Source organism: Anolis carolinensis, unplaced genomic scaffold, assembly GCF_035594765.1.
Source record: "Anolis carolinensis isolate JA03-04 unplaced genomic scaffold, rAnoCar3.1.pri scaffold_8, whole genome shotgun sequence".
Classification (NCBI taxonomy): Eukaryota; Metazoa; Chordata; class Lepidosauria; order Squamata; family Dactyloidae; genus Anolis; species Anolis carolinensis.
Window position 1 is genome coordinate 19,497,361 of NW_026943819.1, and position 25,059 is coordinate 19,522,419.

A 25,059-nucleotide genomic window follows, 5' to 3' on the forward strand; every position below is an offset into this window, starting at 1 on the left:
CACACTGCCATGGACAAATCAGTCTGTCTACTTCTATCTTGCAAATTACGTTGGGAATAATTGGAAATGAACTATGGGTTCTGGAGTCCAAACCATCTGGAATGCCAGAGGCTTCTCACCTTTTGTCTCAACAGTGAAAGGAAGTAGAGAAGTCATAGTGTTTGGAGAACCTGCAAAATCCCTCCCTCTAAGAAGGAGAATGTTACTGTTTTTATGGCATCAAAGAAATAGGTAAAGATTCAATGGTCTTGAAAGAAAGATGAATAAATATGTGAAGGGAAGTCATAGGGAGGGGGGAGCAAGCTTGTTTTCTGCTGCCCTGGAGACTAGGACATGGAACAATGGCTTTAAACTACATGAAAAGTACAGATTCCACCTGAACATGAGAACTTCATCACTGTGAGAGCTGTTCAGCAGTGGAACGCTCTGCTGCAGAGTGTGGTGGAGGCTCCTTCTTTGGAGGCTTTTAAGCAGAGGCTGGATGGCCATCTGTCAGGGGTGCTTTGAATGTGATTTCCTGCTTCTTGGCAGTGGGTTGGACTGGATGTCCCATAAGATCCATGACCCGGGCTGTGGCGCAAGCTGGTGAGTAGCCAGCTGCAGCCAGCTGAGACCAATCACTCTGACCAAGAGGTCATGAGTTCGAGGCCAGCTCGGAGCCTGCGTTTGTCTTTGTCTTTGTTCTATGTCAAGGCATTGAATGTTTGCCTTATATGTGTAATGTGATCCGCCCTGAATCCCCTTCGGGGTGAGAAGGGCGGAATATAAATACTGTAAATAAATAAATAAATAAGATCTCTTCCAACTCTTTGATTCTATGATTCTAAGAGAACCAAGGATAGTGACTTTATATGACGTACAGCTGAGATTCCATTTCTTCATTGTTAATCCATCTTCTCTGCCCTGCATTTCACTCCTCCTTTATTCTGGTTGAACTACAAGAATATCTAAATGTAAAATTAGCTCATGTCAAATTGGCTTCTGATTTCAATTAATTCACTGCATATGTTTACCTTGTCCCTTTTTTATACACATGTTGCCTTGACAAAACATGCAGATGCCACCAATAGTATGACTATCCCTTTTATGGCATTTCAAACACTCTTACATAGAAATAAAACATCACGTAATTTTGAACCAAGCATCTCTGTACAATCATTTAAAATGTTTGTGTATTAATAGATAAAGTGTTTTATCTATTAATACACAAACACGCCCATGTCTCAATACACCTCTTTAAAGAACTCATCGTGATATAATGATGCACATAATCAGATCGAGGCTGATCATTGTTAGTGTTTTCTTATAGGAATGGGTAACTGTGGAGATGTGGCAGGGAGGAATCTTTATATTCCACCGCTGCCACCAATTTGTGGAGATGTGGCAGGGGGGAATCTTTATATCCCACCACTGCCACCAATTTGTGGAGATGTGGGGTAGAGGAGGAATCTTTTTATTAATTATATTATTATATATTTAACTATAACTGCTGCCACCAATTTAAATATGTTTTATTTAACCGCGGCCACCAATTGTGGAAAACTCAGGCAGAGGGGAATTTATCTTCTTTATTCTTATTCACTTTAGATGGTATCGTAACTTAGTTTTGAAAATATGTGACAGAGACTTGGATATGGAAGAACAAAAAAAATAAGTTTATTTCAGGCACAGAGCTTAGTGGTTACAGTAACTTCTTTAGAGGCACTTAGATAATGGTTTCAAAGTTATGAACTGATCATTTTGGATCTAACTGGGATTACTTCCCCTTACTACTCAGACTCTACAAATAAACCTAAACAAGTCTCCTAACTTGCTTAATTCGACACCACTAGAGATCTGAGTTTCCCTGGTTTCCCTAACCTGGAACCACTGTCTTCCCTGTGACTAAAAATCACAGACTAAACTGTTTTTTAAAATATTCCCTCCTTTTCCTTCAAATGGCGGTTGGCTCTGCCCTCGTTACTATGGTAACCTGCCTCAGAATGCTGAGCTGGTTACCATCCCCCACGCACTGGTAACTAATACTTACCCCTTTAAACATATTTAAACATGACTTTTAAAACGAAATTAAACAAACATGACATCTATAAATCAAAATAAAAACACACTTCTTTACATATAGAAATGGGAAGGCTCAAAGAACCTAGCCGCTATGTGATACATTCTATCTACAACCAAAATGTTATTGCTATGCGATTATTCTTTGAAACTCTGCCATTCATGCATGCAGATTTCATTCAGCAGACTGCTTTGCCGTGTTCATAATCTTAGAATATGTTTTGTTTCATTTTGAAATGGAAAAGAAGGAAATCAGATGATAACACTGAAAATTCTGAACAGGTCAGCAAGATTCTCCAATGCAAGAAGGGAAAGGGTCAATACGTATGTCAAATGGGAGTGAAGGGGAGAGAAGAGGATTCAAGGCTAGTAATATGTGGATTTTTTTTTCATTTCTACAATAAATGGCAGTCCATGTTTCAGGGATGAAATCATCTTTGGGAGCTGAATTTCTATGAAGCTGACTCAAATAGCAAAGATAACCTTAAACACTTACATCTGCAGACTCATCGCCATGATGATTGCAGCCCTGAAATGTGAAAAACCTATTTATTGTATGAGTTGGAGTATACCTCCTCACAGTGTCAGAACTCCTTTCACTTTAAAATTGCCACACAGATCCGCTATCACAACATTAGATAAGACAGAGAACCCATACCAATGATAAGATGCAGATGTCTGTATATCTCCGCTATATCAGTGCTATGACCACCCCATTCTATGAACATTCACACTACATGCGTAGATTGTAAGCTCAGAATTGCATACTTTTCAGAATCCAGATTGAATTGGGGCCCACAATCAATCCTGGGAGAATTGAATAGGTTCTGCTCAAAAATGAGCTGAAACTAATTTTCAACCCTTTGCTATCCAGCTCTATATATCTATTTTCTGTACACATTCCCCCATTTGGTGAGCATCTTTCTCATAAAGGGAGGCAATTCACAGTTTTATCTTCAATCAAATACCATGTTTTCACCAAGAAAGGGTGAAAACTAGGAATATCAATCTTTGCTTGTCCCATTCCTATGTGTAAGAATAAGAGAGTGCATTTTTATTCTCCTTGACTGTGAACTGGGTGAGATACGTTCTAGAACTACAGGAATGTTTCCATAAAAATGATTTCTATGCAACTAAACCTGGTGGCGCAGCAGGTTAAACCGCTTAACTGCTGAACTTGCTGACCGAAAGGTTGGTGATTCAAATCCGGGGAGCGGGGTGAGCTCCCGCTGTTAGCCCCAGCTTCTGCTAACCTAGCAGTTTGAAAACATGCACATGTGAGTAGATCAATAGGTACTGCTCCGGCGGGAAGTTAACAGTGCTTCATGCAGTCATGCCAGCCACATGACCTTGGAGATGTCTATGGACAACACCGGCTCTTCAGCTTAGAAATTGAGATGAGCACCAACCCCCAGAGTCGGACACGACTAGACTTAATGTCACAGGAAAACCTTTACCTTTACCTAATCCTTACAACTAAACCAAGCTGTAATCCCCCCCCAATTGCGTGAACTTTTAAAAATTAGCAGCATCTGATTGAATGCTTGCATTTTTTTATATCCAAGTCTCTTCTTCTATGCTTGTAGTGAGTGTTCTGCTTTATGCGTTGGATAAGCAAATATGTTGGATATAAGGAGGAATTAAGGAAAAGCCTATTAAACATCAAATTAGGTTATGATTTTACAAATTAAGCACCAAAACATCATGTTATACAACAAATTTGACAGGAAAAGTACTGTATATACTCAAGCCTAGTTTTTCAGCCCTTTTTTATGACTGAAAAAAACCCTCCTCGGCTTATACTCGGGTGAGGGTCCTGGTGGAATTATATTCAGGTCGGCTTATACGCAAGTATATATGGTATATTTATTATTTATCTCTGTTATTATTGTTATTGTTACATTTATTATTTTACTCTATTAATTATTATTATTACATTTATTATTATACTCTATTATTGTTACTTTTATATTTATTATACTCTATTTTTATTATTAATAATACATTTATTATTTTACTCTTTATTATTACATTTATTATTTTACTGCATTTATTATTATTATTACATTTATTATTTCACTCTATTATTATTAAAAGGATACATAAGCACCTTTACATTGAAGAAGATGAAAATAATGATTTAATCAGAGTTGAACAGTCATATCTTAAATTACAGTTTGATGTAAAGATTCAAAAACATTTAAAGCACAGTAGAGTCTCACTTATCCAACATAAACGGGCCGGCAGAACGTTGGATAAGCGAATATGTTGGATAATAAGGAGAGATTAAGGAGAAGCCTATTAAACATCAAATTAGGTTATGATTTTACAAATTAAGCACCAAAACATCATGTTATACAACAAATCTGGCAGAAAAAGTAGTTCAATACGCAGTAATGCTACGTAGCAAGCAATTACTGTATTTACGAATTTCGCACCAAAATATGATATATTGAAAACATTGACTATAAAAATGCGTTGAATAATCCAGAACATTGGATGAGTGAGTGTTGGATAAGTGAGACTCTACTGTACTGATGCCTCAATTAATGTAATTTTATTAGTATCTCGGCTTATACTGGAGTCAATGTTTTCCTAGTTTTTTTGTGGTAAAATTAGGTGCCTCGGCTTATATTTGGGTCAGCTTATACTCGAGTATATACAGTAGTTCAATACGCATTAATGTTATGTTGTAATTACTGTATTTACGAATTTAGCACCAAAATATCACAATATATTGAAAACATTGACTACAAAAATGCATTGGATAATCCAGAACGTTGGACAAGTGAGTCTTGGATAAGTGAGACTCTACTGTATTAATTTTGTGCTAATAAATATTTTCAGAAATTACAAAAATCACTATGAAAAAGCAAGGCATGCCTTGTCTTATTTCATTCCGGAGGCAAGAACTTTTTTGGAGGTTGGTGATTTCTCAGGAATTTCTCTCTTGGTTAGAATGAGATGTTTTGCAAGTATTGGTCATGTCCCTAGTGAAAACCAGAGAGCTTAGTTGAAAAGAGAGCTGGATTATTGAAGGACAGTAATAAATCTTTCTCAGAAGCTGATCGGTCTTTGTCATTTGAGGGCATCTTCTCCATCTGATCTCACCACGTTAAGGTTGCCATTTCTGCTGACCATCCCTTCCATCTTTTGAATTATTCACATACATTACTTTTCCTTTGATACAGAAGCTGAACTTGGAGACGTGGTGGAAGAAACTTTCAATGGTTTGCACACTTTTAATGAGAAAATGGATGGGTTCAGCTGTACAGTCAAAGATGTTACAAACGATAATTTGGCAGTACAGTAGAGACAAATCTCAGGATGGCATAGCTCTGTGCAACTATGTTTTGATCAGACAGTGTAACTGATCTGCAGAGATCATATGTGCTAAATGGTCACGGCTGCATAATGGAATAAATATTCCTATAACTGCTCACTCTGGAAGCTGTACATTAATCTTAAAAATGTCATTTGCCAATGTGGTAGCTAGTGCTGAAACAGGAGTGGGAAATGACCAGGGATCTGAAGACATTGGTACCACAAGGTAACTTTGAAGGCTGCACGTCTCATCCAGAAAAAAATAACTTTTGCCTCTTGTCTTAAAAGGAAAGTTTATATCTGTGTCACTTCTCTTGGACGCAAAGTTACCTTATGAGTCCTCGAAATATGGGGAAATTTTCTTGCCTCATCAAGCAATTGAAAGCAATTGGAGACAAGTGAAAGGTCATTGGAAGATTTAAGCAGTCTCAAAATGGCATTGTGGGTTTCACGAAGTCCACAGGCCACTTTGGATCTCAAAGAAACCAAAAACTTGCTAGAACCATGGGTGGCTCCAGATGTTTTGATTTTTGAGTCAATGGGCAAGATCCTTTTTTCTTTTTGTTCTAGTTACAGAAACCTACTAAACACTGACAGTTGAACACTGATAATTCAACAGAATCCTCCACTACTCATTTAGACAAGATGCTTATTTAAGGAGGGCAGGTTTGGCCACACAATGTGTGGAGAAGTCATAGTTATTATGTTTAATTTTAACTGTTAGAGCATGGGTCCCCAAACTAAGGCCCGGGGGCCGGATGCGGCCCTCCGAGGTCATTTACCTGGCCCCCGCCCTCAGTTTTATAATATAATATATTGTATATACATATAATATTGATAATAATATTATAATGTAATACAATATTACACTAATAATAATACCATATAATAATATTAATTATATATTCTATATTACATATAATATTACTAATAATATTACAGTATAGTGGTATAGTTCAATATAGTAATATATAATGCTAATATTGTGCTATGCTAATAATATAATATATTGTATGTACATATAATTTGTAAGCCACTCTGAGTCCCCTTTGGGGTGAGAAGGGTGTGATACAAATGTAGTAAATAAATGCAGTAAATAATAAATAAATAAATAAATAAATAAATAAATAAATTTTAGACTTAGGCTCACCCAAAGTCTGAAATGACTTTAAGGCACACAACAACAACAACAACAACAACAACAACAACAACCCTAATTAACTTGACTATCTCATTGGCCAGAAGCAGGACCACACTTCCCATTGAAATCCTGATAAATGTATGTTGGTTAAAATTGTTTTTATTTTTAAATATTGTATTGTTCTTTCATTGTTCTTGTTGCTGTTGTTGTTGTTGTTGTTTTTGCACTACAAATAAGACATATGCAGTGTACATTGGAATTTGTTTGTATTTTTTTCAAATGATAATCCGGCCCCTCAACAGTCTGAAGGATTGTGGATCGGCCCTCAGCTTAAAAAGTTTGAGGACCCCTGTGTTAGAGTATGTATTTGTGTTTAGTTGACACAGTAGCTGAAACAGAAGCCATCTTGTTTCAATCCACAATAGTGCTGTTACCAAGGAGACGGAGCTGGCTAGCTCACCAGAGGGAAAAGTGGGCAGAGCCAAGAAAAGGAAAAAGTGGGAGTTTAAAAAAAAGAAGCCAGGGAGTGCGTGGCGGGAGGTTTTTCAGTCAAGAAGGGCTGAGGAGACAGGCCTGGCCAAAATCTTTAGTCAAGGCAGACTAAAGGGAGCCTAGTCAAGATCCCTAGTTGGGAAGGACTAGTGATCAGGAATTTGATCGGTAGTAGATCAAATTAAAGGCTTTTATTGTAGTTGGGACATTGTTCACTAAGGAGCTCAGCTGAGGTTAGAGTTCACTACAATTTATATCATCAGTAGGAGAGTGAGAGTGGAATTACACCAGAGACTACTGGTGTGGTGGTTATAAGAGTTATTAAACCACTTGTTTATCTAAAGTTCCATAAGTAAATCAATCAACCTGCAACCATAAGCTTTGTACACAATAAACTTGTTGTTCTTTGCTAACAACTGACTCATTACATCTCATCTGCGTCTGTGGAGTCAAATTTAATCTGTGATAATTCAAAAGCCTCACGTTGGTGGCAGTTACCTTAATAAATCACCTAATTGGGGAAGAGTAATAGTCACAGTTACCTCAGAAAGGGAACAACAACACAGAAATCCCTAACTACAGAGACAGAGGCTGGGATCTTGAAATAAAGATCACCTCCTGTAATCCTTCCCCTCATATAAAGATGATATATATATATATAATCTAGAGGGATTAAAATATTCAAAAATCCCCTCAGCAGTGGAAACAGCATTTACAATTTGCTTTGACACCATTACAATTGGCTTGAGTCTTCCCAATTGGCTTTAGCATCATCGCAATTGGTGGCAGCGTCTGGATTGAGTCTTCGTAATTAGATTAAACCATCGCAAATGAAGTAACGCCATCGCACAATGCATACTATTATGATATCCTCACCTTACTCCTTCTCATTGACCCCCAGTATTAGTCCAATGGTAAGGATGAACCTATAGGAACTACTTATTTCTTTTTTCAAATTTCAAATTTTGCCAGCTTGGTTTCTGTTGGTGTCACAAATACTACAATGTTCCATGGGGTAGAAACACCTAGATGGGTCAGGTCCAAGCTAATAAAAGGACTGTATCACCCAAAATGAGACTAACCTGAAGTCTGATTTGACCACGGTGGTCCATGCCCTAGTTACCTCCAGACTGGACTACTGTAATGCACTCTACGTGGGGCTTCCCTTGAAGACGGCCCGGAAATTACAACTGGTCCAACGCTCGGCAGCCAGATTAATAACGGGGGCAAATTACAGGGAGAGATCCACTCCCTTGTTTAAGGAGCTCCACTGGCTGCCGTTCATCTTCCGGTCCCAATTCAAGGTGCAGACCATCATCTATAAAGCCCTGAACGGTTTGGGACCCACCTACCTCCGTGATCGTATCTCCTTCCATAAACCTGCCCGTTCCTTGCGATCATCCGGAGAGGCCCTGTTATCACCATTGCCTATATCCCAGGCTCGCCTTGTAAGTACAAGGGAGAGGGCCTTCTCTGCTGTGGCCCCCCGATTGTGGAACTCACTTCCTACTGAAATAAGGCAAGCTCCCACTCTGTTAGCTTTTAGGAGAGAATTGAAAACATGGCTCTTCCATTGTGCTTTCGGTGAGTAATTTCTGTCATATATCTCCGTATTACTCCCCTCTGAACTTCTATCCTCTAGATTACCCCTTCCAAATGTCCCTGCCCATAGTGGAGTACTTCTCTGTCCCTCTCACTCCGGGTTTTATCTTTGTGTTCAAGCGGCCTGCCCTTGATTTATTGTTTTTTTTTTTTCTTTTTTGATTTCTTGATGTTCTGTTTATTATTATTTATTGTATTTTAAATGGTGTTATGATATGTTGTTTTTATATTTTATTATGTTGTATTGCTCTGGGCATGGCCCCATGTTAGCCGCCCCGAGTCCCCATTGGGGAGATGGTGGCGGGGTATAAATAAAGTTTTATTATTATTATTATTATTATTAACCTTCTTAATGGTGTTGCCAGGCATTGGATTCTAGCATATCTTCCTTCTTGATCTCTTCCAATATTTAATAGTTGAAAACTGTAACATGTGTGGTCAAGCAACATCAGAGCATGATCAAGATGGTAAAATGTATTAATAAGAAAAACAAAGTCTGAAGAGGCTGCAGCAGTTTGCTTTTGCCTAAGGCCATAAAGGAAAGGCAAGATTCTGCCCTCTTCTCTCCCCAGTGTAGAGCTGAGTGGAAATTGCTTTGCACTTTGAACTCATTCTTCAGCAATCAGAGTAAGATGTGGCCAGAAGAGACAATGGGAAGAGGCAAGAGAAACAGGAATATTTAAAAAAAACAGATGAAAAAGTGGAATGATATGTGATTAATTGGCCCTATTGAGACAGTTAGAAGGTATGCACATTGCTGCCATTCAATCAGCAAGTATTTTTTTCCATGCTTTTTAAACCCAATGCCAGACATTTTAATAGTACAACGTTTTGCTATTTTGCCTCTGTTTTTAATGTATTTCTTTTAATTGGTTTGAATTGTTTAGACTACTTATTGTAATAATTATTTTATGATTATTACTATGGTTTTTCTCAGTTTTAAAATATATTGTAAGGTTTTGAATTGTTTTAATTTTTGTAGGGTTCTAAATCCACTCTTGGGGGAAAAGTGTGACATAAATAATAATAATAATAATAATAATAATAATAATAATAATAACCCCAACTGCAAAAGGCCACCCTACTGGGATCTGCACGCATCATCCGAAAATACATCACACAGTCCTAGACACTTGGAAAGTGTTCGACTTGTGATTTTGTGAAACGAAATCCAGCATATCTATCTTGTTTGCTGTGTCATACAATAAAATAATAATAATAATAATAATAATAATAATAATAATAATAATAATAATAACATCACACAGTCCTAGACACTTGGGAAGTGTTCGACTTGTGATTTTGTGTAACGAAATCCAGCATATCTATTTTGTTTGCTGTGTCATACAATAAAATAATAATAATAATAATAATAATAATAATAATAATAATAATAATACAGTAGAGTGTCACTTATCCAACATAAACAGGATGGCAGAACGTTGGATAAGCAAATATGTTGGATAATGAAAGATTAAGGAGAAGCCTATTAAACATCAAAATGGGTTATGATTTTACAAAGTAAGCACCAAAACATCATGTTATACAACAAATTTGGCAGAAAAAGTAGTTCAATATGCAGTAATGCTACGTAGTAATTACTGTATTTACGAATTTAGCACCAAAATATCACAATGTATTGAAAACATTGACTACAAAAATGCGTTGGATAATCCAGAACGTTGGATAAGCGAATGTTGGATACGTGAGACTCTACTGTAATTAATAATTTTGTTTTGCAATTATGGGTTCCTAATTTACATCCATGGTTCTGTAACTGCTCCAGATTCATTAACGCTACTCTGGGGCATCTACAAATGCCAGAAATGGCAATACTGATCTAGAGTGGGGTGATCAGGATTAGCATCTCCATGGTTTGTATGGTGAGCCACCAAGCCAGTCTCTTACCTTGCTCCCATGGTTTTGAGCTTCTGAATATGGTAATGGGGGTGTTCGTCATTCAGCATCTATAATGATAATATTGTAAAAAAAATTAAATAGAGTCTAGATGACAAATGGACCCAACTCACTGCTTTGTTGGATTATGTTTGTATGTGTATGAAATGTAAAGCAAGTGTTTTCTGCTGTTAGGTAAGAGTGTGTGTTTCAGTAATGAAACAGTTAACAGCAGGCTAGTTTTGACTGACAGCCTGTTGTGACTGCTATGACCTATTAGGCATGATTTCTGGCTTTGGAGGTTGGAACTTCCTGCAGACTGAGGAATGTGTTTTCTTATCTCTGTGTGAGTTGAGCTGTGCTTGACGAGACGAGAGGCTATAGAAGAATGTCAGCTCAGAACGATGGTTTTTGCTATGCCTTGTAAATATGTTTGTAGATATTGAATAAATGTTTGGACTTTAGACTAGAGATGTCTTTGAGTCTGACATTGGAATTGGTGTGGCAGACGATTGCAACCAATTCATCAGGGTTCTGTGATCCGGAGAAGATGATTGATGGAGTTTGAAGAAACCCACCCAGCACACACCCTGACCCCCACACTGACACTCTCCATAGATATTCTCCAGGATCCCCCAATGAATGATGGATCTTTACAGAGAACACCTTGTCCCCCAAACCTACAGTGGACCTTTTTGTTACATATTTATCTGCCATCAATGTGCAGACTGCAAAGGGAGAAGAAAATTCAAACACTGCTTTAACACACACTTTTCCCTTAGGGTGTATATGTGTGCTTGTATTGCAGAAGCCTAGATAGCTATGATGTCTAATGTCTACAATCTTTTCAGAGATGGTTGCTTGGAGGCTGGCAGTGGAGCGGAAAAGAGGGAGAAGTGATTCCGAGCAGAGTTGACCTGCTGTTAAACATTGGCTGGCCACTGATGTAAGTGTGACCCTACAAGTCAGACATGTCGTTTCTATTAACAGAGTCTTAAGAAATAAGGGATGGAATGTTTCAGGTAGTGGCTAAAGCTGTGTTGGTCTGATAAGGCTTTCCAGTAGCCTTTCTGCATTAACTTCATACTTGTTGTGCCTTTCTTGCTTTGAGCCTTTCAGGAATATATTGAATGCTGGGATATATCAGGCACGAGCAGACTGAGACACATTAAACATTGTATCTTTCAACAGGATGACTATGCTTCCCTTTGCTTTGCCTGCCTTTTTTCAAGGGACAATATTGATGCTTTAGGTAGAGCTCCTCTTCTCTCATGCCTAGGACCAGCCCTGTTATTTAGTGTAATGAAAAAAAAAACTGCCTTCAGAAACAATTTAAGATGTCTGGTGGAGAAAACATGTCCATATCACAAGCCATGTGACTTGCTTTTGATTCCAAACAGAGAATGTTCTCCCATTATCAACACTGAAGTAAGATTCAGCTAGCTTCTTTTGCAAACATCCATTTGCCCCAAGATTCAGAATAACAATAACAGGTACATGATAGCAGATAATAAAGAAGACCTTTAAGCCCAGTATAGTCTACTTCTGGTTTGTGATCTTGAAGGTGCTCAGAGATTTCAAAAAGATGTCCTTCTAATTGAGATCTTTTAAAGTAGAGATGTTAGTGAAGGAATCTGCAGCCTCTTTAATAGAAAGGCTATACCACTGATCTATGGTCCCACTTCCTTTATTTCCATGCCTGGTTACCTCATTTCTTCCATACTAGACAAAGTGATTGTTCTTGTACAGTGGTTCTCAATCTGTGGGTCCCCAGATGTTTTGGCCTTCAACTTCCAGAAAACCTAACAGCTGGTAAACTGGCTGGGATTTCTGAGAGTTGTAGGTCAAAGCACCTAGAGACCCACAGGTAGAGAACCACTGTTCTAGTGGAAGAACAGCTGAGAATAGTTGTGAGTCCCACCAGTGATATCAATCAATACGTGTTGGAACAAGGCCTTCTCAGCTATGACACCCCAACCATCAATGCTCTTCCCATGGAGGCCCACCTGTTGCCAACACTCTTTTGGGCCTCTAGTTAAAATTTGGCTGTTCACCAAAACCTTTGAGGCTTATTAATGAATCCCAAGATTTTATTTATCATTTTTATTTTTTAAAGTTTTAATTCTCGTCTGTTTTTCACTTATTTTAATTATTTTACTTTTCAAACTCTGCTTAATGTGTTTGATGCTATTGTAAGCTGCCCTGAGATCTCCTGATATAGAGTGGTGTCTCATAAAATATGACTAAATAGAAGATAGCCTGACTGTGGCGCAGGTTGTCGAGCAGCCTGCTGCAATAAACTGTGGCGCAGGTTGTCGAGCAGCCTGCTGCACTCTGACCATGAGGTCATGAATTCGAGGCCAGCCCGTGGCGGGGTGAGCACCCGTCAATTAAAAATAAAAAACAGCCCCTGCTCGTTGCTGACCTAGCAACCCGAAAGATAGTTGCATCTATCAAGTAGGAAATAAGGTACCACTTATGAAAGTGGGGAGGCAAATTTAACTAATTTACAACATTGGAATGAGGAAGTGCCATCAAGAGTGGATGATGAAGCAGCTGCTCCCCCCTGTGGCCAGAATCGAACATCCCCTCAGGAGAAGGTTAAATTGCCTCTGTGTCTGTCTGTCTCTGTCTCGGTTCGATGTGTTTATGGGCATTGAATGTTTGCCCTATATGTATATAATGTGATCCACCCTGAGTCCCCTTCGGGGTGAGAAGGGCGGAATATAAATACTGTAAATAAATAACACAAATTAAACTTTCAGTGAGAAGGGAGTGATCTGAAATGCATAGATGGAGCCACACAGCAGGTCCATCCTTTCTCAGTGTATTCATTTGTGGATCAGAACACATTGTAAGGCTTTTTCATATGTACTTCAGCAATGTCTTCTGGTCATTATTTCAGATACAGAGCAGCAATAAGAGATTCATTAGAGTAGAAATGAGAAGGGAATTTTCTAAGGCTGATGTGGCCATGACAGTAAGCCTTGGCTGCTGGAAGAAAGATGAATCCAAGAAAAAAAAAGAGCAAGTTCGATGGAGAAAGTCAACTTGTATTATTGACAACTTTTCTTATATAATGTAAGGACTTCGGTTTCTCAGGCTGTTATGCCTCTTGGCAAGATTTTAATCGGCTGTTTTCTCCCCCTACTTGCCCTTTCATTCCCTTCCAGACTAGCCCCAAGTTGTAATTTCAATGAGAGCAAAACACAGTTTCTTTCCCCGTTGGTTTGCCTTCACTGTAAATTTCTCACAGTACTGGAAAGGAAAGATAATGATTCATATATGATACAAAGGCTATGTTTGGAAGGACGGAAGCCAGTTCCCCACTTTGTGGATAATGACATATCTCATTGCTAGTGTAGGACATGAAAGGAGCATTCACATCGCCTACCCAACTATTCAAATCTCACCCATTACACACATTTCCAACACACACATCCCAACACATACACACTAATATGGGGTTTATGATTCTGGCCTTCCTTACAGCATTATTAGAAGACTGCTAGAGGAATTAACTAAAGCTAGCATTGCACATTCACTGGGGTTAGGGACATGAGACCATTGTAAAAGTTGGAAAACCATGAATTAAAATATTTGTTATTTTGCCTTAGAGAACTGTCAGAATTTCTAGGTTCTTCAGCACAACTCTGTGGTTAATTTCTTCTGGTTGACTCTTGAAGATTTTATTGTTCATGGATTTGATTAAAATGTTCTCTCTCATAATCTCTAAGTTCATTAGCATGACTTTATGGGAATCTTTGCATGAAATTGGCCATAGAATCACACCTAAAGATTTCTAGAGAATTTTTAAATATCAAATTCATGAATAATCAGATCTACAAAAGTCAAAACCACAAATGTGGAATGCCAAAAATTGTACTTTGAACTTTTAATAAAACCGAGGAGCAGGATGAACAGGACTTCATGTCAGTGGGGCAGAGAACTAGTTGTGTAATTCTTCCCTAATTTAATTCCAGAGAAGAACAATTAGGACTTCTAACAATTTTCTTACCAATGCAATAATGTCTTTTATACCTACATATTCCGTAAAAAAAAATGCACAGCTGTGTGTTATTGGATACATATATACACATAGATGTAAATACAGCACCTTTTGAACAGAAAATAGCACTTCCTGCACATAAAATAATTGTTATATGCTAAAAAAATTACGTATTTTCTGTGCAGAAAAGGTGTTTTCTGAGCAAAACATGAATTTTGCATAGATCATGTTCTGAATAGCAAAGATTATAAACCAGAATGAGTATGTCACAATATTTTTGTATTCTTTGTTCTCAAATGATTCGTTTATGCACATTTCAATAATACTCACACCTTTCCATCTGTAAATATATGTTACATTTATCAGTAGAACCATGTGAAAAATGGTGAGCTCTTATTCCTTTGAAAAATGTATTTATTTCACCTTTTTTCAGTTCCAACATCATAGTGAGGAAGAAAAAAAAAACTTGGAAAGTTGTTTTTCAACAGTTATTCTTTTCCTTATTCATTGCACTATATAAAAACCAAGAAAATTCATTATGATGATGGGGAAAAGTTAACATAGTACATTACTTGCAGCACTGCTCATTATTTTTCCATATTTTTCCATTTTTCAAGAAGAAAATGTGTGCTGAGAAAAATAGCATAAAATCTGAATACTTATCAAGATGCTTTTTAAAATGGCTTGCAGAAATAGCTAGAAAGGTTTCACCATTAAATCAATAAAACAATTGTGCTCTTACTTGTTCTGGTGCTTTTTGAAATGTAACTTTATTACAAACCCACGACCCTCCAAAGGGAATAGTTACATCACTGGAATGATGATGGGGTGCGGTGATCTGCTCTGATGGCATATATATTTTCATAAATGTAATTCATGTAGGCAAGAGCTAATAATTTTAAAAATGTTAATACCCATTTTGTGAAAATCCTTGAGAGATTTATTCTGGGAGAAAATAGGGTGATGGTGATGATGATTTTGCATGGTAAATGCTTTCTGTTTTGAAAACTGGGCAACACTACCATCAGCACTCAGCATGGCACCTGGACTATATCTTGTTACCATCAGGGAGTTGCAGTTGTTGATGTCCTGCTAAGAGCTCTTTTTCTCATCCTTGCTTCCTCCTCATCTCTGCACTTAGCTGAGCTCACCTTCCTTTTCGCCTTTCTTCTTCACAGCTCCTTTACGAGCAGTTCTCTTGCTTGTAGCCCTAGGGTAAGACTCCCGTTTTGCTCTTTGCCATCTAATTAATAGCAGTTTGAGCAGCCCACACCATAAAGGTGCACCCAGACTTCAACATTAGCTCCTTTCTTACAAATCACTGTGACTTAGTTTGGCTTTTGACTCCTTAATGCACAGAATTATCTCTCGCACCTCCTTGATCCTCTTTCCTTCCATGCTCTCTGACCACCCAGCAAAGTCTGTACTGCAGCAGCTCTCTACATGAGCCCCCTCCTGCCCTATTCTCTACAGTTTTCCAAGTTATTTCATACCTGACTTTCCCAGGAAAGGTTCCTGCTGTATACAGCAAAGGTATGTGAAAGCCAAGATGATGTGTGGTACAAGATAATAGTTAAATTGTCAAACAAGAACTGGAGACTGCCGTGTCCTTGGAGATAACCATTAGGAGACATTGGGACATATACACTGTCATCCAGCCTCTACTATTTCGCATGCTTTTTGGAGTAAAATTGGAAAGGAGGGCCATGCGCATCTGTATGTGCTTTCAGTGGATTCTAAGGCACAATAGTTTTTTTTAAAAAGGTGTTGACTTTGAGGCCCTCCAAAGAAATTGCTGTACATGTTTGAGCAGCGCTCAGACTTTTTAAAACACACACCCACACATTTTGTAGCAATTTTCAGCACTAGGTGCAACGTTTTATTCACACAAAGTGGATTTATTTGTAATTATGAGGCATGATGGAATTAAGAAGTATCATTCTATTAAAATTAAGAGTTAAAGTATGACCTTTGTAACCATGAGAGAGTCCATTCCAAGAATTCACACACTTTTGCGAAACCATGGATAATAGTAACCTTATTGAGCCCTCGGTGGCGTAGTGGACTAAAGCCTCGTGACTTGAAGGTTGGGTTGCTGACCTGAAGGTTGCCAGGTTCGAATCCCACCCAGGGAGAGTGCAGGTGAGCTCCCTCTATCAGCTCCAGCTCCATGCAGGGACATGAGAGAAGCCTCCCACAAGGATGGTAAAAACATCAAAACATCCGGGCATCCTTTGGGCAACGTCCTCGCAGACGGCCAATTCTCTCACTCCAGAAGTGACTCCGGTTGCTCCTGACATGAGAACAAAAATTTGAAATGAAGACCTTCTGGTCCAAGAAAACAATAGAGTCACATTGGAGGACCTAGACATTTCCTAGAGAGGACATACTTTGTTAGATGTGACTAAGTGTAATCATAAATACTGGACTATGGTACTATAATTCTATGAATTAAAACGTATCAGAGGAAGGAAATCTGTCCTTCAAAATATACGACCGCCTTAGCAAACCACATTCTTAAAACAACAACAATTTAAAAGTATTTGAAAGAGCCTTGGTGATGGGTTTTAGAAATTTGAACAGTCTTTAAAAGGAAGGGAATAAGTGGGTGGGGAGACAAGACCACACACTTCTTTCCACCAGTCTGAGAGATACTTTTTTGGTTTGTTTTGCTTTATTCGGTACTTTGTCCTTTTGCTCCAATTCCATGAAGGCTTTATTTTCTTTGTTTACGAACCACAATTTTTTTAAAGGAGACTTTTTGTGCAGGTGACGATTTCTGAGGCTTTGTTTTTATAAGCAGAAGCACTGGGTAGAATATCTCTTGTTCATCATTAATCCTGTCCTTCGGCACTTGTGGTGTGTTTGCAAATGGGTTTGCTTTGCTTTGCAAAACAGAAAAGAAATGCATTTTGCAAAAAGGCTTCTGCCAACTGTGTAGGCCTTAAATGTGGGAGGAGGAGTTGGTCTTTCTGCACTTCTCACAATGAAATATCTCAGGGCGGTTGCCAGTTTTTTGAAGGAGCATCTCAACATGTCAAACACCCTTACTTGTCAAAACGAGAAACTTTATGAATACGCTTTACATCGCTATCCATATGGGGGTCAAAATATTCCCAGAGCAGATTCAACCCAACCCAAGTGGAAATGTCAATCTTCATTTCCACATGACATGACCTAAATTTTTGGCAGGGTGGGAAATGGCTGTCTGAACCAGACTTAAACTGAGTGGTGGTCTCCACTGTTTTGCTTTTAGTACATCCTTGCCTCTTGCAATGCTTTCACATGCTGAATGGTGAAACGGGGCTTTTGCTAATTGGATAAACTGAGCTGGGAGTGGAACTCTGCTGTGTTAACATCTGCTGAAAATCTGGCCTGTCATGCTGAGTTAGGAAGGAATTGTCAACCTTGAGGATGCCAGGAGAAGGAAAGCCTAAGATGCAGGCAGATGCCAAGCTGAGAGGATCCACAGATGCAGCAAGTGCTGAGGCATCTGAGCTGAAGGAGAGTCAGACAGCTCTATGGTGATTTCTAAATATCGAAGCCAGAAACAAGTATCGACTTATTTGTAGCACTGGCCAGACAGAAGGGAGGAACATTTTGCTGAATAGCTTCCCCAAAACTTTCTCACAACAGGATATGGGAAATCCCCTCCTAACTCACAATACTTTGAACTGGATGGGATATCAAGCCTTGAACAGATAAGATGCCCTTCCCAACAGTTATGCACATCTTTACAAGTCGGCAGCACCACCACAATGCAGAAAGGCATAGCCATTTGATTGTTTTGCAGAAGAACTGCCTCAGAAGGAGGAAAATGGGAAATACAAACCTCATGGCTTGAGCATCCATGCATGGAAGTTACTCAGCAGCTCTATCAGGTGGTCTCACCTGTACTGGTTTATTTATTTATTTATTTACAGTATTTATATTCCGCCCTTCTCACCCCGAAGGGGACTCAGGGCGGATCACATTACACATATAAGGCAAACATTCAATGCCTTTTAACATAGAACAAAGACAAGACAAACACGGGGCTCCAAGCTGGCCTCGAACTCATGACCTCTTTGTCAGAGTGATTTGTTGCAGCTGGTTGCTCAACAGCCTGCGCCACAGCCCGGCCCAACATATGTTCAACATATGTACCCTGAATGTGAAGTCTTTCTTGTCCCCTATCTCAATTCCATACTAGTGTACTAATGCTATTGCCCTGTTTTATACACCTGTGATTTTTTTCCTTCTTCTCTTACTCTAGACTCAATGGCAGCTGCTGACTTCCATGCCAAGGGCATGGCAAATCCACAATGGGATTTATTCAAGGCATTCAAGGACCGAAGTCACAGATCCTTTTTTTAAATATAGGCTACAGCACCTCAGATAGATAAGACGGATGGGAAGGAGCAGAGAGCCAGTGTGGTATAGTGGTTTGAATGTTAGAACTACATGGGTTTGAATCCTCACTTGGCCATGGAAACCTGTAGAGTGGGTGATATTGAGCCATTTATACTCTCAACCTCATAAGAAATCAATGGCAAGGCACATTTGCCAAGAGAACTTCATGTGTTCATAGGTTACCTTCTTGGGATCAGCTTGAAGGCAAACAACGGATGATTAATTAATTGATAGGTAAAGGTTTCCCCTGACGTTAAGTCCAGTCATGTCTGACTCTGGGGGTTGGTGCTCATCTCAATTTCTAAGCTGAAGAGCTGGCGTTGTCCATAGACACCTCCAAGATCATGTGGCCGACATGACTGCATGGAGTGCCGTTACCTTTTCACCGGAGCAGGAGTGGTACCTAAACTTGGGACTCCCAGGATTCCATAGCATTGAGCCAGGGCTGTTTAAGTCAGGTGATGTCAATCCGCATTAATTTTACAGTGTAGATGCGGCATATAATGATTTTGGATTAAATATAATTCTCAAGATTTAATCGGGTCTGTTTTTCTTGTTTTTCTTTAGCCATAGGTTCAGAGGCAGAACCAGAATACGCAATATGTTATTCTTGACTCTATGTGTATGTATGTATATGTATGTATACACACACACATGCGTGTGTGTATGTATGTATAGGTAAAGGTTTCCCCTGACGTTAAATCCAGTCATGTCTGACTCTGGGGGTTGGTGCTCATCTCCATTTCTAAGCTGAAGAGCCAGCGTTGTCCGTAGACACCTCCAAGGTCATGACTGCATGGAGCGCAGTTACCTTCCCGCCGGAGCGGTACCTATTGATCTACTCACATTGGCATGTTTTCGAACTGCTAGGTTGGCAGGAGCTGGAGCTAACAGCAGCTACTCATGCCGCTCCCGGGGTTTGAACCTGGGACCTTTCGGTCTGCAAGTTCAGCAGCTCAGCGCTTTAACGCACTTCGCCACCGGGGCTCTATTAATAGATAGATAAGATAGATAGATAGATAGATAGATAGATAGATAGATAGATAGATAGATAGATAGCATTATAGATAGCATTTAAAATTCCAAAAGCCCATTTTGGTACAGCTCTCTCTCTAAAAAGAAATCGTGTTACTTTCCTCGTGTATAACAGTATAAAAGACAAGCATCTCCCAACAACTAAGGGAAAATAGCTTGTGTGTGGGAGCAAGAAAGAGTGAGAATGAGCAAGGAAAGTTTCCAAGAAATAAAATACAAACAGAAAGAGAATTCTTCTGCGCCTGATAAATATAGCAATATCTAGTCAAAGCGCCCTGTTCCTGCTGCCAGATAATGGCCGATCAAAATGCGGATGCCATGGGCTTGGTGCAAGGTTCCTGTGCAAAGAGCAGTAACCTTCCAATTTCTCTGCAAAGCACCACAGGCTGTATCCGGAAGCGTTGGCTTTGAAGAGGCATCAGGCAAGCCAGCCTGTCTGCCAATTTGGCATCCTCATTATGGTAAAGCCATCATGTTTGGACTTGGAGGAGGAGGCAAGCGGAAATGGAATAAAAGTCTGTAAGGGAGCTACATGAGCCGGAGAAAACCACTCGGGTGCTATTTTCACAGTTACAATCTGGATGAAAGCTCGTCTGAGATTTAGAATTGCTGCACTGGGAAAAATAATGGGACAAGCCAAAAGAAAAAAAGTCAGAAAGCTGTGGATTAAAGTAGGTTCATTGTTCCGCATGGGATTTAATACATCTTGAAGCAATGGTGTGATTGCCTTGCCGCCTTTTTCTTTTCTCCTCTCAAAATCTCTGACCCACCCCACATCTATCCATCCCTTTGTCCAATTCTTTAGGAAAATATTGTCAGGGTGACATGGATGAGTAAAGCAGCTCAGACAACAACAAGAAGGAAAACAGCAAAACAACTGTCATTGTATTAAAAGCAACAAAAGCATGCACGAGTATCAGGGGAATAAATGGAAAGGAAAATGCAACAGATTAATGGAATCTATGAAAAGGTCTGGATTTTTTTTTTAAAAAACAAAACAAATAAAGGTACCCTATGTGTATATATATACAGAGTATGGCACATTGGAGGCCTCCCTGGGGAAAGCCATAGTGGGTATCTCTGGAGTCTAATATGACAAGCCTGGAAAAGTCAATTGCTGCTTGAGGTCTTAAGAGATGTTCCCAATGAGAGGAGAACATACTGGAGACCTGTCTTGCATATCTCCAACTGCCCTGATTTGGCCGGAACAGTCCTAAGTAATCCTACATTTTGAAATGTTTCAGTTTCTCTTTCTCTTTCCTCCTTTGTCCTCAGCCTGCTTCAGCTTAGGGATGAGATATTTCACGGAATTTATTCTCGAAGGTATCAATGACTATTTTTTAGCTATGTCTTCCTGTTATGTCTTCAAAAACACACAGTTTTTGAAGGCTAGTTGTCTTGTTCTGTGCAAAATTTACACCTAGCTGTTTTGTGCAGAAAATTATGTGTTCCCCACAGAAAATGTTTACTCCACAAGACATGCTGGTTTCTGTCCAATATAATCATTTGCACCTTCTTGTGCAAAATAAATCCCAAACTAAAAATATTCTTAACAGTCCAGGGTTCATTTTATGTTTTTCAATCATATTTTATATTTTCAATTCTTTTTTTCCATTTTTACTTCACTAGATACAAGGTTAGTTCAAAATAGTTTGCATTCAGTTAACTCCAAAAGTAAAAGAGGGAATGAGAGGGCAAAATGTTGACCTTAGGAAAAAGTGCTGCAGACTCTCCTGGCTTGCTTGAGTGTTCTTCCTCATTATTAACTACTAGCTGTGCCCGGCCACGTGTTGCTGTGGCGTTGTCTGGCGGTGTTGGTGATAAATTGTTGAGGTAGTGGTGGTATTGAATGTGTGTTGTATGGTTGTCTTTATGTTTAGTATGCATTTGGTTGTTTGTGTACTGTGAAAGTGGTGACGATAGAGGGGGTCTAATGTATGGAGCTTAGCCCTCTAACTGGCAGCAATTGGATAAAAACAATTATTGCTCTCCCTCTAACTAGGACTTTATTTTTCTTTTCTTTTTGTTGTATCAACCATAGAGCCGTGGATGATGGATTGTGATGTCAAATTTTGAGGTTGGGGGGCGTGTAGTTTTGTTGTTTTGTCCGGTGCCCTGATTCCATCACTCTTTTATATATATAGATTGCTATTCTGACCACACTCTGATGTTGATTGGCCACATATACCCTGGTTTGATCTTTAAAACATTGGACAGTACAGACTCTTTGTAAAGCTGATTCCTACAAGATCCATAGTCATGGAGAGTTATAGTGAAGTCTTCTCCTCAGAAGAATGCACAGCATCATAGCATCAAATAACCTCTGGCATGCTGCCGTTTCTTCCCTAGCACCTGTGTGAGATTGTAATCCCCAAGAAACTGATAATTTTCTTTCCCGCGAAAACTTTGGACTAGGAAACTTGTGTTGTTGTTGCAGTAGATATTGCTGACAGCTTGTTTCCGGAGCAGGTGGAATGCCAGGGAATGTTCTATAACAGCTCAACCAATTAGTGTCAGAGGTTGCATTGCCATGAGAGAGATGCAATATAGATGTCAGATCTCAAGCTATCAACCACAAACAGTCCAACTTGGTGTTGATAAGTGCATTAGAATCCAAGACCTTTTAAAATAATTTTAAGCTCACAATGTTCCAGCATGCTCAAATTGCTTGCTGTATTTCCCTCCGTTTCATGTTTAGTTCATTTGAGCTCTGTAAAAAGCAAAAAGCAAAATTGCCCTTCAACCTAGACCATTTCCAATTATTACTGAAACATATCAAATCTTGAAACAAAGCCATCTTTATAGAGGAATAAAAGGGGAGGGGGAGGAATATAAGGCTATTGTTCTTTCTAGCATGCATAACATCAGAGAATCTTTCGTATCACATGGTGACAACTCCAAGAGCCAAGCTGGCAAGGAATATATTTCATTAGAGAAAGAGAGGGAGGAGGAGAGAATATTCCCCTTCCCCATCCTGCTGTGCTTGTCTGTTTGTTAATAATTTAAACTTGGCAATTTTAAAACCAAATTATGTGCTACTTGGAACAGCTATCATCAGTGCCTTTCATGTCAAGGAAATGATGCCAGGCCCACTCTGTTTTGGGTCCCCCCCCCCTTAATTGTGACATCAACAGCTCAATTGTGAAACATTCTGCTTCTGGGGGGAATGACAAAGCTATACAATTTTGCCTTCCCAGGTGGGACTTAACTGCAACTACAAAAAAGGAAGGAAATGAGAGGCTTACTCATCTGTGCCTCCACTATACCTGCTGGATAATTGGTCAGAGGGTGTACCAAGCGTTCCTATTGAACGCTAATTATGGGAGAGTTGGTTTGTCATCAATAGATGATAAAATGGGTCCCAGTGGGTACTTCCATCCACTGTTTAGGACTATCTAAAGGCAGGTGAATAGTTTCTGCTTTTAATGGTAATGCTTGTAAAGCTGCTGCTGCATGAGAATGTCGCGGACATCAGTAGTGGAAGTTAGATTGCCAGTAGTTTTTATTCTGTTGGGACCTCATCACACATCCCTTTCAAGTTGTTGTTGGATTATGTAAATCAAGTGTTTCTGCTGTTTTTGCAAGAGTGTGTGTTTCAGAAATGAACAGTTAACAGCAGGCTAGTTAGACTGACAGCCTGCTGTTGACCTATCAGGCATGATTTCCAGCCTTGGAAGCCAGGAACTTCCTTCGGACTGAGGAATGTGCTTTCTTATCTCTGTGTGTTGAGCTGGAGCTTGCCGAGGCAAGAGGCAAAAGAGAAATGCCAGCTCAGAGCGATGGCTTTTGCTGTGTTTTGTAAATATGTTTGTAGATGTTAAATACATGTTTGGACTTCAGACTATGGATGTGTTTGAGTCTGACATTGAACAGAGTTTGGAGAAACCCACTTGAAGCTCGCACCCTGATCCCACGCTGACAGTTGTGCCATATTTCAGGCAGTCACCAGTGAAAGGGAAGGCACGTGGGGTACCTCATGGTGCCCTGTACACTCTCCCTCCTTCCCCCATCTTATGGTAGGGAGAGGACAAGTTGTGTTGGGACCCTGTCCCCATCAGATGGGAGAAAGGGCGGCAACACACGTTGCCCCACCATCCTTTCCCCATCATATGGGAAAAAGGGGGGGAAAGTGTGGATAGCTCCTTGGGAGCTACCAAAAGCAGACTTTCTTCCCCGTGGTGGTGGAGAAAGCACCTTCTGGCACTTCCTCTTCACTTTGGGAGGAATGTCGACAGTCGCCGGCCAGGCTTAGCCAAAAGCGGCAAAACAGAGCTGTTTTAGCCCCATGTGAAGTCTACTTGTATGAAGAAAAGCATTTGGAAAGGTATACTTTGGATGTGGGAGTGAATGAATCCAAACAAAAATACCTAATGCAATGACCCGGGGGGGGGGGGGGGGGATAAGATCTCAGCTGAGCCATGGAAACCCACTTCTCTCTCAGGGCGAGAGGAAGGCAATCACGAACCTTCTCTGAATGAATCTTATCAGGATAATCATAGAATCATAGAATCATAGAATAGTAGAGTTGGAAGAGACCTCATGGGCCATCCAGTCCAACCCCCTGCCAAGTAGCAGGAAATCGCGTTCAAAGCGCCCCCAACAGATGGCCATCCAGCCTCTGCTTAAAAGCCTCCAAAGAAGAAGCCTCCACCACAGTCCGGGGCAGAGAGTTCCACTGCTGAACAGCCCTCACAGTGAGGAAATACTTCCTGATGTTCAGGTGGAATCTCCTTTCCTGTAGTAAGGCATGCAAGTCACAGTCAACTTAAAGGCAGATGATAGCAAAATCCCACTTGAAACTCTATAGTGCCATTGTTGCCAGTCAGAGTTGATGGAACAATAGCACCACTCAGCCTAGGACAGCTTTTTGTATCCCTATGAAGCTTATGAGGCCTCATATATTTTATTTTATTTCTCTAATCATGGGACCCACTATTTCCTTTTCTCTGTTTCAGAGTTTTCATTAAGAACTTCATCTTCTTGTAGTCTTCAGACTGATTTCTCAGAATACAGTAGAGTCTCACTTATCCAACACTCACTTATCCAACGTTTTGGATTATCCAATGCATTTTTGTAGTCAATGTTTTCAATATATCGTGATATTTTGGTG

General features: G+C 39.6%; 1 long non-coding RNA gene across 4 annotated transcripts in view; it reads left to right on the forward strand.

Moving 5' to 3' along the window:
- Positions 1–25,059, forward strand: part of LOC134293414 (uncharacterized) — a 478,005-nt gene that overhangs the window by 417,300 nt on the left and 35,646 nt on the right. For 2 of the 4 annotated variants that reach the window (XR_010000388.1, XR_010000385.1), the window contains one exon: positions 11,365–11,459. The exons of 1 other annotated variant lie outside the window; for it this stretch is intronic. This is a non-coding gene — a long non-coding RNA (uncharacterized LOC134293414). Of the gene's footprint in view, positions 1–11,364; positions 11,460–18,777; positions 19,448–25,059 lie in introns of those variants that run through there. One more of the 4 variants, XR_010000386.1, reaches the window with a different exon arrangement.